At 47.8% G+C, this 14810-nt stretch overlaps 1 protein-coding gene across 3 annotated transcripts in view; it reads right to left on the bottom strand.

Annotated features, from left to right (window-relative positions):
- Positions 1 to 14810, bottom strand: part of THBS2 (thrombospondin 2) — a 1066666-nt gene that overhangs the window by 1027057 nt on the left and 24799 nt on the right. The window lies entirely within an intron of this gene.

Below are 14810 nucleotides of genomic sequence, written 5' to 3'. Positions count from 1 at the left end.
CTTGACCTGCTGTTGATTTCTTTAACCGGTTCCCGACCGCTCACTGTACATAAACGGCGGCGCTTGCTGGGCTCTGTGCAGTGCCGACGTTTAAAAACGGTGGGTGGTCCCGCAGCGCTCAGGACCCCCAGGGTCCTGTTAGCGCTGCAGTACCGGTTCAGAGCGATAGTTATGACATGTGGCATCATGGGGACCTGATTGGATCTGATGGGGACCTGTTCCTATCTTCTAGATGCCGCGATCCATAGCGATCGCGGCATTTAAAAGATAGTGACAGCCGGTGGTCGGCGATCGGGACCTCCCACATACCTTACCAGCGGCGGGGATCCCGGTGCTGTGACCTCTGGCATCATCGAGACCTGATTGGCTCAGGTCTCGATGATGTCAGCGTCACACCAGCCAATCAGAGAGATCACCAGGGAAGTTTGTTTTAGCAACAAACTTTCCCGGGCGATCTGCCTGATAAATACATTGCTTCTCTTCCGATCTCAGTGAGAGAGCAGAGGAGAAACTGTGACAAGAGCTGTCAGCCTTGCCACTGTGAAAGAAAAATAAAAATCAAAAAATAAAGTAAGGTTAGGGTTAGTCAGTCCTGTCAGTCAGTCAGGTCAGTCAGGTCAGTCAGGTCAGTCAGATCAGTCAGATCAGTCAGATCAGTCAGATCAGTCAGATCAGTCAGATCAGTCAGATCAGTCAGATCAGTCAGATCAGTCCGGTTAGTCCAGTCCGGTCCGGTCAGTCCAGTCCGGTCAGTCCGGTCCCGTCCTTTCAGTCCGGTCCGTTCAGTCCAGTCAAAAAATATAAAAATAAAATGGCCCGTCAGACTTATAACGCAGAGGAGGTGTATGCCCTGCTATGTTCTGACACTGATGACAGTGCAATCTCAGATGGAGATATGGATTTTGAGGGCTTTAGTAGCGGCGACACAGAGCTCAGAAATGAGCAGTGATTCTTGTCCATCCTCAAGCCCAAGGACCAGTACAGCAATAGGGGCAAATAGCGCTACTGGAGAAACGTCTCCAAATCAGGGAACACTGCCCAGTACAAGCGCTGTCCCTGGTACTAGTGAATTGGCGCACGCCAGTGTACAAGGGGCTTTGCCACATGATCTAGCATTTCCCAGATGGGAGGCTTCGGATTCGGCTGCTCCATTCAGCCCTGATTTTAACGCCATTCCTGGTATAAATGTGGAGGTGGAAGATTTTGGACCAATTCATTTTCTTAATTTGTTTTTTACAGACAGCTTCCAATTGCATCCTAATTCATAAGCCAGAATCCCCGATGTTACTATGCTAGGGCAAATTTATGGACACCAACTAATGTCCCGGAAATAAAAAATTTTTTAGGACTTACATTTGCCATGGGGCTTGTTAAAAAACCGAGCATTCGATTCTACTGGTCCAACCACCCTGTTCAAGCCACCCCTATGTTTTCAGTCGTTCTGCCTAGGACCCGTTATGAAATGCTCATGCGGTTTGGGCATTTTAACGACAATAGTCAATGCCTGCCCAGAAATGCCCCAGAACATGACAGGTTATATAAAATTAGACCCATCATTGAAAATTTGTCAAAAATTCTTAAGCCTCTACACCCCAACACAAAATATTTCTATAGATGAGTCCCTTGTAAAATTCAAAGGAAGACTGCACCTCAAGCAATTTATCCCATCTAAAAGGGCAAGGTTTGGAATAAAGATCTATAAAATGTGCGAAAGTTCAACCGGATACACATCCGCTTTCCACATATATGAGGGGAAAGATAGCCAACTAAACCCACAAGGATGCCCTACTTATCTGGGGACGTCTGGAAAAATTGTTTGGGAGCTGATAAGTCCATTTTTTCAAAAAGGCTACAATCTGTACGTGGACAATTATTACACCAGTATACCCCTATTTCAAAGTCTGGTTGAACACAACATCGGGGCTTGTGGGACCATCAGTAAAAACCGTCAGGGGTTTCCACAACCATTTGTCAACCAAAAGTTTCAAAAGGGGCAGTCAGGGGCTGTACGCAACGGAGAGCTGCTTGCCCTGAAATATAGGGATGAGAGGGATATTTTTGTCCTCAGCTCGATCCACACAGATGCCACAAGGGCCACTGTAGAACTAGGATCCACCACTCCGAAGCAAAAACCTGTGCCAGTCATTGACTACAACAAAGACATGGGGGGGGGGGGTGGACCTTGCAGACCAGGTTCTACAGCCATACCAGGTATCAAGAAAGTCCTATACCTGCTATAAAAAGATGGTTATTTATTTGTTTCAGGTGGCCACATACAATTCTTTTGTGTTGTACAAAAAAGCAGGAAATTCAGATCCTTTTCTTGATTATCAAGAAAAGGTAATTGAAAATCTTGTCTTTCAAAGTGTTAGCCCCGCTCATCCATTAGAATCTGAGGATGTGAAAAGACTCACTGAGCGACATTTTATTGCACTTATTCCAGCAACGGAAACAAGGAACCCCCAGAAAAGATGTCGTGTATGTACTAAGAGAGGAATGAGGCGTGATACCCGCTACTATTGCCCACAATGCCCATCATTGCCAGCCTTATGCGTCACTGACTGCTTTAAAATCTTTTTAAACTGTAAAAATGTATCCCAATTTGTCATTCAAACATTTGGTTCATTTAGTGAATGACACATTCGAGTAGAGCTCACTTAATTTCCTTGGGGGGTTCTCCATGTAGCGTCGGCGTCCCTGCCTCCTGCTAGGCAGGGACGCTGTTCCCCTCACCTCTCTGCTCCGTGCCCGGCGGCTTCCTCCCGCTCTGCTTGCAGCGCCCGCTCTCCCCCGGTCACTGTGCTTAGGGCGCGCGCGCTCCCCCTCTCTTAAAGGGGCCACGCGCGCCGCCTTAAGGAGTTTCCGGCCAATGGCCGGAGGATCCCTCCATATATAAGGCACCTCCTCCAAAATGGAGGTGCCCGAGCAATGTTGTTGCACTGTTCACTACTCTGCTTCAGCCCTCAGGTCCCGTATCCAGTTACCTGCCAGTTACCTGCCAGTTTCCTGCCAGTTTGCTGCCAGTTTGCTGCCAGTTTGCTGCCAGTTTGCTGTCTGATTCCTGCCTGTTATCCGCTTACCCGCTAGCTTGCCAGAGGTCCGACGGTCTGCCTTCCGACACCTGTCAGTCTGTCTATGGACCAGCTTGCCCGCTCACCTGGGAGCGCTCACCTGCTACCTGTCTGCTAGCCTACCTGGAGGCTCCACCGTCACGTGCTGTGACCACCTGCCAGTCCAGAGACTCTTGCCCGCTCACCTGGGAGCGCTCACCTGCTACCTGTCTGCTAGCCTACCTGGAGGCTCCGCCGTCACGTGCTGTGACCACCTGCCAGTCCAGAGACTCTTGCCCGCTCACCTGGGAGCGCTCATCTGCTACCTGCCTGTTAGCCTACCTGGAGGCTCCGCCGTCACGTGCTGTGACCACCTGCCAGTCCAGAGACTCTTGCCCGCTCACCTGGGAGCGCTCATCTGCTACCTGCCTGTTAGCCTACCTGGAGGCTCCGCCGTCACGTGCTGTGACCACCTGCCAGTCCAGAGACTCTTGCCCGCTCACCTGGGAGCGCTCATCTACTACCTGCCTGTTAGCCTACCTGGAGGCTCCGCCGTCACATGCTGTGACCACCTGCTTATCCAGAGACTCTCGCCTGCTCACCTGGGAGCACACATCTGCCATCTGCCTGCTAGCCTACCTGGAGGCTCAGCCGTCACAGGTCGTACCTACCCTTTACCCAGAGACTGTCCCGGTCACTTGCCGTGACCTCCTGCCCGTTCACCCAGAGACTGTCCCGGTCACTTGCTGTGACCTCCTGCCCGTTCACCCAGAGACTGTCCCGGTCACCTGCTGTGACTACCTGCCCATCTTCCCTGGGCGCCACCCGCTTCCTTACAAGGACCGCCCCCTTGTATAGTTGCTCAGAGGTTCCGCCTCCCAGACCCGTTACACTCCAGAATCTAAACCTTCCATTGCTTGCTTGTTTCTGGAAATCATCCATGGAGTTAAAATGGTCACTAAACCCATAGATGAATTCCCAGAGGGGTGTCATTTCCAAAATGGGGGTCACTTCAGGGGGGATTCTTTAGTTCTGGTACTTAGCGCCTCTGAAAAGTGCCAGAACAGCAGAATCCCCCCTGAAGTGACCCCATTTTGGAAATGACACCTCTCTGGGAATTCATCTATGGGTTTAGTGACCATTTACCTATCTACTTATTTTCCCACCACTAGATTAATTTATACAGAGGAGTAGATTGTAAAATTCGGTCACTTGTTGGTGGTTTCCTCTGTTTAGGCACCTCAGGGGCTCTCCAAATGCAACATGGCGTCCGCTATCCATTCCAGTCAAATTTCCATTCCAAAAGTCAAATGGCGCTCCTTACCTACCGAGCCATGCCGTGCGCACATATGGGGTATCAGCGTGCTCAGGAGAAATTGCTCAACACATTTTGAGGTCCATTTTTTCTTGCTGCCCTTGTGAAAATTAAAAATTTGAGGCTAAAGTAGCAGTTTTGTGTTAAAAATGTGTTTTTTTATTTTCACACTTCAACATTATAAAATTCTGTGAAGCCCCTGGGGGTTCAAGGTGCTCACCACACATCTAGATAAGTTCCTTGAGGGGTCTAGTTTCCAAAATGGGGTCACTTGTTGGGGGTTTCCTCTGTTTAGGCACCTCAGGGGCTCTCCAAATGCAACATGGAGTCCGCTATCGATTCCAGCCAAATTTCCATTCCAAAAGTCAAATGGCGCTCCTTACCTTCCAAGCCATTCCGTGCGCCCAAACAGTGGCTTTGCACCACATATGGGGTATCAGCGTGCTCAAGAGAAATTGCACAACACATTTTGGGGTCCATTTTTTTTGGCTGCCCTTGTGAAAATTAAAAATTTGAGGTTAAAGTAGCAGTTTTGTGAAAAAAAGTTAAATGTTCATTGTTTTCTTCCACATTCCAAAAATTCCTGTGAAGCACCTGAAGGGTTAATAAACTTCTTGAATGTGGTTTTGAGCACCTTGAGGGGTGCAGTTTTTAGAATGGTATCACTTTTGGGTATTTTCTGTCATAAAGGCCCCTCAAAGTCACTTCAAATAAGATGTGGTCCCTAAAAAATGTTTTTGTAAATTTTGTTGTAAATATGAGAAATCACTGGTCAACTTTTAACCCTTATAGCTTCCTAACAAAAAAAAAATTTTGGTTCCAAAATTGTGCTGATGTGAAGTAGACATGTGGGAAATGTTATTTATTAAGTATTTTGTGTGACATATCTCTCTGATTTAAGGGCATGAAAATTCAAAGTTTGAAAATTGCAAAATTTTCAAAATTTTCGCCAAATTTCAGATTTTTTCACAAATAAACGCAAGTGATATCGAAGAAATTTTACCACTATCATGAAGTACAATATGTCACAAAAAAACAGTCTCAGAATTAGGGGAATCCGTTGAAGCGTTCCAGAGTAATTACCTCATAAAGTGACAGTGGTCAGAATTGAAAAAATTGGCCCGGTCACGAAGGCAAAAACAGGCTCTGGTGCGAAGTGGTTAATCCTTCTCCCAAAGATCGCAGAAGGACTTGGCTTACGTTTCTCCAGCACTCTGCGCTGAGCGCTTCCACCAGGGTTTCCGGGTAAATCTCTGAATTATGTGATTCAGACAGAACCCCCAAAGGAAGATTCAATAGAATGAGAGAGTTTGAGACATTGTGCACGTCTGGCCTATGATCTGGCAGTGTCTGTCTTTTTAAGCGTGCATAAAAGCATGGTCAAACACAGTTTTGTGCACCTCTGAAAAGATGGACACTGCTAAACACACGTAGTCCATAGTAACTTTGCTGCCTTATTATAGTGAATGGATCCCTTGGGTTTTTCATCTGAGTCACGCCATTTGGAGATTTATATGGAAACCCCGATGTAAGTGATCATCGTAGAGCGCAGGAAAAATGTCTTTTAAAATGTTCACAGTAAAAGCTTCAGCTCAATACACCAAATAAAAAAAGTTCCCACGTAGGTCCGTCATCTGTCAATGGAAATATAGGGGGCTTCCAAGTTACTGGTGGCACAAAAGCTCTGGAAAAGCGCTATGGCTCATCACCCAACCCCCCCCAAAGAAATCCAGTGAATACTACGCTCATAAATAAAAATGCCCTATCCCTTCTGAGCCCCACAATATGCCTAAACCACATTTAGCATCCACACATTTGGCATTTCTGTAACGATGAGAGCCCGCTTAAGTTACGGGGTGCGTGTCTCCACAAGCAACAGCTAGTCACAATCATATGGCACTACAATGGCAGATTTGCAATTTTGATTCAGCAACATCCACTGCTGCTTGTTTCTGGAAAACACCCATGGTATCAAAATTGTGACTACACCTGTAGAAAAATTCTCACATGGGGTCACTTGAGGAAGGATTCTGCTCTTCTGACACTTAGGGGCTCTATATATGGAGTCTGCAAACTATTTTGCGATAATTTGTTCTCCAAGAGTCAAATAGCAATCAGTCCCTCCTAAGTCTCGCGGTGTGGCTAAGCGGTACTGCCACATACAGTTATGGTCGAAAGTGTTAGTACCCTTGAAATTGTTCCAGAATAGGTAGTATTTCTCCCAGAAAATTATACACATTGTTAGTTATTCACATGTTTATTTCCTTTGTGTGTACTGGAGTTAAACACACAAAAAGAAAACATAAAAATGGCAAATTAGCCATGATTTAACAATACTACAAAAATGGGTCGGACAAAATTGTTGGCACATTTCCAAAATTGTGGGTAAACAACTTTGTTTCATGCTTATTCAAACTCACCTGTGGCAAGTAACAGGTATGGGCAATATGTAAATCATACCTTAAACCAAAATAGGGGAGAAGTTGACGCAATCTTTGCATTGTGTGTGCCACACAATGCATGGAGAGCAGAAAGAGGAGAAGAGAACTGTCTGAGGATTTGAGAACCAAAATTGTTGAAAAATATCAAGAATCTCAAAGTTAAAGTCCATCTCCAGAGATCTTTATGTTTCTTTGTTCACGTTGCGCAACATAATCAAAAAGTTTACAACCCATGGCAAAGTAGCTAGTTTCCCTGAATATGGACAGCAGAGAAAAATTAATAAAAGCTTGCAAAGCAGGATAGTCTGGATGATGGATAAGCAGCCCTAATCAAGTTCCAAAGAAATTCAAGCTGTCCTGCAGGCTCAGGGTGCATCAGTGTCAGCGCAAACTTATCCGTTGACATGTGAATGAAATAAAATGCTATGCTACAAGATCCAAAAGGACCCCACTGCCGACATGGACATAAAAAAGCTAGACTACAGTTTGCCAAAATGTATGTGAGCAAGCCAAAATCCTTCTGGGAAAGTTATGTGGACAGAAGAGACCAAGATAGAGCTTTTTGGTAAAGCACACCTTTCTGTTTACTGAAAACTAAGTGAGACCTGCAAAGAAAAGAACACAGTACCTACAGTCAAATATGGTGGAGGTTCACAGATGTTTTGCTGCCTCTGGCACTGGGTGCCTTCACTGTGTGCATGGCATCATGAAATCTGAAGATTACCAACGGATTTTGGGTAGCAATGTAGTGGTCAGTGTCAGAAAGTTGGGTTGGTTTGTTGTCCTAGGTCATGGTTCTTCCAGCATGACAATGACCCCAGACATGCTTCAAGAAGTACTCAGAAATGGATGGAAACAAAGTCCTGGAGAGTTATTGTTACACTCGCGCCCGGACTGACTGGCGTGAGCATGATTAGTGATCCCACTGGACCATGAACCGAGGAGTGCCTGGAGGGGCGTAACTAAGTATCAACCTGGTGCTACTCCAGGTCAGACCCTGGTCACAGCTGTTGACCCACACCAGGGAATGCAGGAACAGGCAGGTTAGCTGGTATGCAGACAGGTGGGTACCGGCAGGCACGGCTGGTATGACGGTAGGTGGGTACTTAGCAGGCACGGCTGGTATGAAGGCAGGTGGGTACTGGCAGGCACGGCTGGTATGAAGGCAGGCGGGTGCTGACAGGCACGGCTGGAATGCAGACAGGCAGATACTGGCAGGTATGAACGCAGGCTGGATAGGGACCAGTACAGACTGGGATACAGTAACAGAGCCGCAGGTGCGGTGGACTAGCAGAGCAAAACCGCAGGAGCGGTGAACAAGCAGAGCGAAGCAAAACCGCAGGTGCGGTGAACAAGCAGAGCGGAGTAAAACTGCAGGAGCGGTGAGCAAGTAGAGCGGAGCAAAACCGCAGGTGCGGTGAACAAGCAGAGCGGAGCAAAACCGCAGGTGCGGTGAACAAGCAGAGCAGAGCAAAACTGCAGGTGCGGTGAACAAGCGGAGTAAAACCGCAGGTGCGGTAAACAAGCAGAGCAGAGCGGAACCCCCGAAGCGGTCAACAAGCAGAGCATAACAGAACCGCAGGTGCGGTAAACAAGTGGAGCAGTCGGAACCGCCGGAGCGGTGAACAAGCAGAGCAGAATAGAGCAGAAGGTGAAGGCAGACAGGACAGGGCTCTGTTCACAGACTGGAAAATACAGGAAGATGGTTAGAACACAGGAGGTAGATACGGAGGCAGGGAAAGGGGACAAGCAGAACCAGATATACACAAGGTACTTACAATGAAGTAGCGAGTGGACAGAAAATTCACAAACAGAAGTACAGAGACAACGAGTTGGAGTTAGGTGCAGGTTCAGACACTGCAGGAAAAGGGAAGGCACGGACATAGAGAGAAACAAGTAACGGGCTAGGACACTGTTCAGACAGGAACTGAACCGGGAACAAGATACAGGAACGAGCCTGGGAACTCAGCCCCCAGGGTGGCAGAACAGACTAGATACAGAACAGGACCTGGCAACTCAGTTGCAAAAGACAAACAGAGTGAAAGTGTTGCTCAGGCACCTCCTACTGGGTGGAGGGGGTTTAAATATCCAGTGACTCACAGCAATAAGCTGGGGAAGCATTAGGACTGCACACAGTAGCTATAAAAAACAAGCAGAAAGCCGCGCCGACGCCCTAAGCAATCAGACAAGAGACATGGACACAGCAGGTACTGGAGCAAAGAGTGCAGAATGGACTGACAGGTAAGATTGCAGTCTTGCATGGTGGGAGGTGGTGCACCATGCAAGCATGCCGCCAGGGATGTTACAGTACCCCCCCCTTTACACCCCCTCTTCCTCCAGCCAGCAAGGATTTTCTGCAGAGAATTTGGAGGCTGATCCTTCTCCTCAAGAAGATTCCCTCTTCGGTCCACTAGAGGGAACAAAGCTGGTCTCATCATCTTGGTAACTAGGATGCTTCCTTCCATCGGGCCATCCTCAGCAACAGAAGAAGTGGGCGAGGTACCAGGAACAGGACACAGGAAAGTCTCTCTCCACTTATTAATATCGGGTAGCACCCCAAAGGATTCACGGAACAACTTCAGATCCTCCACTGGGTTGGAGGGGTGCAGAGACTCGGGGGAAACCACCGCCTTGACGTGCACTTTGCCAAGCTTACTGGATGAAGTGGGAGAAGTACCAGGTACAGGGTGCAGAAAAGTCTCTTTCCATTTGTTATCATCGGGAAGTACCCCAAAGGATTCACGGGACAACTGAATGTCCTCCACCAGGTTGGAGGGGTGCAGAGACTTGGGGTTAACCACCGCTTTGATATACACTTTGCCAAGCTTACTGGATGAAGTGGGTGAAGTACCAGGTACAGGGTGCAGAAAACTCTCTCTAAATTTGTTATCAGATAGCATCCCGGAGGATTCAGGAGACAACTGGAAGTCCTCCGCCTGGTTGGAGGGGTGCAGAGACTTGGGGGTAACCACCGCCTTGATGGACTTATTTCCAGATTTGTTAGAGATGGAGGATCCTTGCTTAGGGACCAACCTCAGTCTGGTTTCTGAGAAGACACGTCTGCGAGGAGGGGCGGTGCCTAAAGCCAGATCATTGGTACAGTCGTCGAGACTGTGTGGGGACAATGCCTCTGCTTCCCTTCCTTCGGAGACTTCAGCGCACAGCGAGTCAGCGACTAGCAGATCTGGTGAAGAAGAAGAAACTGCTGACTGTCCTGCAGATATGGGGACTGGACACCCCTTGCACCTCAGCAGTCCCCCAGGAAACACCATGCAGGATCTCCAGACCTGAGCGGGCACTAGATCTCTCGGCTCTGGACGACCTGTGGGTAAACCAGACAGCACCTGGAATGTGACCTTCTTCATGTGTAATGCTCCAATCAGGAGCTTAATTTGTACAGACATATTTTGACTGTTTCTGAGCAGGGCTCGTCCTTCCGCTGACAATGCCCAAACCGGCTTCTGGAGTTGTCGGACGGGAATCAAACACAGACTCTTCAAGGCTTTATGCCCGAAACTTCCAGTTAATCCGAGGCCTTCACTTGCCACGGAGACAGTCATGGTCATCTGTGGAGAGTAAACACTAACGCCAAGGGCAGCCTCTCCTACAGGCCTAATGTCTTGGGATTCTCCAACCTACGCTGGACAAAGACCATCAGGGGGTCCAAAACAACCGCAGCGGAAATGCAATCCAATTTTGTGACTGAGTTCCGGCCTCTGCTTTGCCTGACGAACATGGTCATCCTTCATGGATTCTGTGCGGGTAGCGGCCTCTACAGGCTGGGGAACAGGAGGTCTTTGGGAGGACAGAACCTGGTGTGACAGTTTACCTTTACGCCTTGCACGTCTGGACTGCCTCTTGAGGTTGGGAAGGAAAGTATTCTGTGGAGCATGGTCATCTTGTGTGGATTCTGTGTGGGCAGCAGTCTCTTCAGGCTGGAGAACTGGTAGGCTACCTACACACATTACCCATCGGGGCTGCTCCGGGATACTGGGAAGGGAAGCTTTAGCAGAAGCCTCAGGGTTAGGGTCATCAAAGACCATTAGAAAGGCCACCAGGAAGGCCTGCAGGTCAAAGACGATAGGATCCCATGCTTCCCATAGGGGGTTGATCCATTTCAAGGCATCACCCACTAGGTAGGACATCATGAATGCTACTTTAACCCGATCGGTAGGAAAATAGTGAGCATAGAATTTGAAATGCAGCATGCATTGCTCCACAAATGCACGGCTTCGTTTTGGATCCCCATAGTACCGTGGTGGATCCACAGGAACTAGTGCTGATCGATCCATTTGGGCTGGTGCGTAAATCGCCTGGGCCTCAGCTTGCGAAAAAAAATTTCCTTGGCGCACATATTCGCCAGACAAGGATTCAAATGTCTCTGAGAGCGAAGGGCCGTCGGGCTCAACGGGAAACATGGCTTTAGCAAGTGGCATGAGCGTGATTAGTGATCCCACTGGACCATGAACTGAGGAGTGCCTGGAGGGGCGTAACTAAGTATCAACCCGGTCTGACCAAGGTCGCACGGCGGCTCAGTCGACTCCGTGAACCAGGGAGGAACCGAGCAGAGGGACCAGGTGTTACTCCAGATCAGACCCCGGTCACAGCTGTTGACCCACACCGGGGAATGCAGGAACAGGCAGGTTAGCTGGTACACAGACAGGTGGGTACTGGCAGGCACCGCTGGTATGAAGGCAGGTGGGTACTGGCAGGCATGGCTGGTATAAAGGCAGGCGGGTGCTGACAGGCACGGCTGGAATGCAGACAGGCAGATACTGGCAGGTATGAATGCAGGCTGGATAGGGACCAGTACAGACTGGGATACAGGAACAGAGCCGCAGGTGCGGTGGACTAGCAGAGCAAAACCGCAGGAGTGGTGAACAAGCAGAGCGGAGCAAAATTGCAGGTGCGGTGAACAAGCAGAGCGGACCAAAACCGCAGGTGCGGTGAACAAGCGGAGCAAAACCACAGGTGCGGTGAACAAGCGGAGCAGAGCGGAACCCCCGAAGCGGTGAACAAGCAGAGCAGAACAGAACCGCAGGTGCGGCAAACAAGCAGAGCAGAGTGGAACCGCCGGAGCGGTGAACAAGCAGAGCACAACAGAGCAGAAAGTGAAGGAAGACAGGACAGGGCTCTGTTCACATGGAACAGACTGGAAAATACAGGAAGATGGTTAGAACACAGGAGGTAGATACGGAGGCAGGGAAAGGGGACAAGCAGAACCAGATATACACAAGGTACTTACAATGAAGTAGCGAGTGGACACAAAATTCACAAACAGAAGTACAGAGACAACGAGTTGGAGTTAGGTGCAGGTTCAGACACTGCAGGAAAAGGGAAGGCACGGACATAGAGAGAAACAAGTAACGGGCTAGGACACTGTTCAGACAGGAACTGAACCGGGAACAAGATACAGGAACGAGCCTGGGAACTCAGCCCCCAGGGTGGCGGAAACAGACTAGAAGTCAGAGATACAGGTAGCATCCCTGGGTACTCAGCCCCAGGGTGGCAGATCAGACTAGATACAGGACAGGACCTGGCAACTCAGTTGCAAAAGACAAACTGAGTGAAAGTGTAGCGCAGGCACCTCCTACTGGGTGGAGGGGGTTTAAGTATCCAGTGACTCACAGCAATAGGCTGGGGACGCATTAGGACTGTGCACACAGTAACTATAAGAATCAGGCAGTAACCGTGCTGCCACCCTAAGCAATCAGACAAGAGACATGCACACAGCAGGTACTGGAGCAAAGAGTGCAGCATGGACTGACAGGTAAGATTGTGGTCTTGCATGGTGGGAGGTGGTGCACCATGCAAGTACGCAGCCAGGGATGTTACAGTTATGAAGTGGCCAGCAACGAGTCCAGATCTAAATCCCATTGAACATCTGTGGGAAGCTGTGGAGAGATTTTAAAATTGCTGTTGAGAGAAGGCACCTGTCATAGGTGTGTCAGGTGTAATAGATAGTCACTCTGGATCTTGCTGTAGAAGGTCACTGCGCTTGACACTGCAGACACCTTCTTAATCCTTCATTTACGAACCAGCAGTGACCTCCCTCCTTTTGCTAATTAACATACCCTTGCATGGGAGTTAAAAATCCTCAGTTTGCGCCAGGCAATTGCCGGTGATACTTCTATTTACCTTTGTGCATGCTTGGAGCACTACCTGTTGGCTGGCTTCTTCTCTGGTGCCCTTGGAGGACAGTTGGTGTTACTCCTCTGGTGTCTGCTCCAGCTAAATTAATCCCCATTGTTCGTCTACCTTGTTGTCTTTAGTTTGTAGTGGGGCCTGACCAGTGCTCACCCTTCCCCCTCCCTATCTTGTGGCAAGCTCTAGGGACTTACAATTTTTAGGGTCTTCCTCAGTGATAGGTGTGGAACCTATATAGGGATGGTAGGGTGTTGTTAGATCTGTCTAGGGGTCTCCACTCCCCCCCTTCCCTTCGTGTTGCACTTAGTCTTTCCCACACCGTGCGTGACAGCACCCTTCAAATATGGAGGAGTTCGTAAAAGAAAAGTGTTTCAAAATTCCAATTGAGAGGTGTAAGAAGCTTGTTGATTGTTATACAATGCTATAGATTGCAGTTATTTATTCAAAAGGGTGTGCAATCAAATATTAAGTTGAGAGTCTGGGAGAAATTTTTTGGGAAAAATACTTTATTTTCTGGAACAATTTCAAGGGTGCAAACACTTACGGCCATAACTGTTTGTGGTATTGCCACATTAAGCAGAAATTGTGTTACAAACTCTTGTGCCATTTATACCCATTTCCAAATGTGTAAATGAAATACCTGGGGTTAAAACAACATTTTTGTGGACACTGAGTGGTGGAATCATGAAAGTTTGTCGGTCTTTCGGCCTTAAGTTATGTTTTGAGCAATTGAAATGCATGCTCGATGGGGTTGAGATCTGGTGATTGACTCTGCCATTGCAGAACATTCAACTTGTTTGCCTTCAAAAGCTCCTGGGTTGCTTTTGCAGTATGATTTGGGTCATTATCCATCTGTACTTTGTCGCACCGTCCAATCCACCTTGCTGAATTTGGTTGAATCTGAGCATAAAGTATTGCCCTACACTTCAGAATTCATCCAGCTGCTTCTGTCTTCAGTTACATCATCAATAAACACTAGTGACCCCATGCCTTGCAAGCCATGCATGCCCGTGCCATCATACTGCCTCCACCATGTTTTACAGAGGATGATCATGAGCTGTTCAAAGCAATCTCCATACTTTCTTCTTTCAATCATTCTGATACAGGGTGATAATAGCTTAATCTGTCAAAAGAATGTTTTTCCAGAACTGGGCTGGCTTGTTTAGATGTTATTTTGCAAAGTCTTAACCTGACCTTTCTATTTTTAAGGCTGATTAATGGTTTGCTCCTTGTGGTGAACCTTCTGTATATGCTCTCATGAAGTCTTCTCTTTATGGTAGACTTAGATACTGAAACACCTACTTCCTGGAGAGTGTTCTCCACTTGGGTGGATGTTGTGAAGAGTTTTTCTTCACCATGGAAACGATTCTGCCATCATCCACCAATGTTGTCTTCTGTGGAATTTTAGGAATTTTTGAGTTCTCAAGCTTTCGAGTGAGCTCTTTTTGCAGAATGTACTAAACTGTTGATTTGGACACTCCTAACATTTCTGCTATCTTTGATGAATTTCTTATTTTTCTTCAGCCTAATGATTGTCTGTTTCTCTTCCTTTGACTGAATGTTGTGGGTTCACAGCAACAGCTTCCAAAATGCAAATGCCACACCTGGATTTCAGCACCAGACCTTTTACCTGCCTAACTGATGATAGGTTAATGAGGAAATAGCCCAGGCGGCTTATTAAAGAGCTTTTGACATAAATGTCCTTGAAAAACAGGCAGCTACGTATTAAAAGCTGTAATTCCTAAACTGTTACTCCAATTAGGATGTGAATACCCTCAAATTAAAGTTAAAAGTCGGCACATATATAACAGCATCTTGAATATGTTTTAGTAAATAGCTAAAATGCCAAAAGTTCTG

This window comes from Phyllobates terribilis, unplaced genomic scaffold, assembly GCF_046119375.1.
Source record: "Phyllobates terribilis strain yellow unplaced genomic scaffold, ASM4611937v1 Scaffold_3__8_contigs__length_932513732, whole genome shotgun sequence".
Taxonomy (NCBI): domain Eukaryota; kingdom Metazoa; phylum Chordata; class Amphibia; order Anura; family Dendrobatidae; genus Phyllobates; species Phyllobates terribilis.
This window is presented reverse-complemented; position numbering and strand designations above follow the sequence as displayed.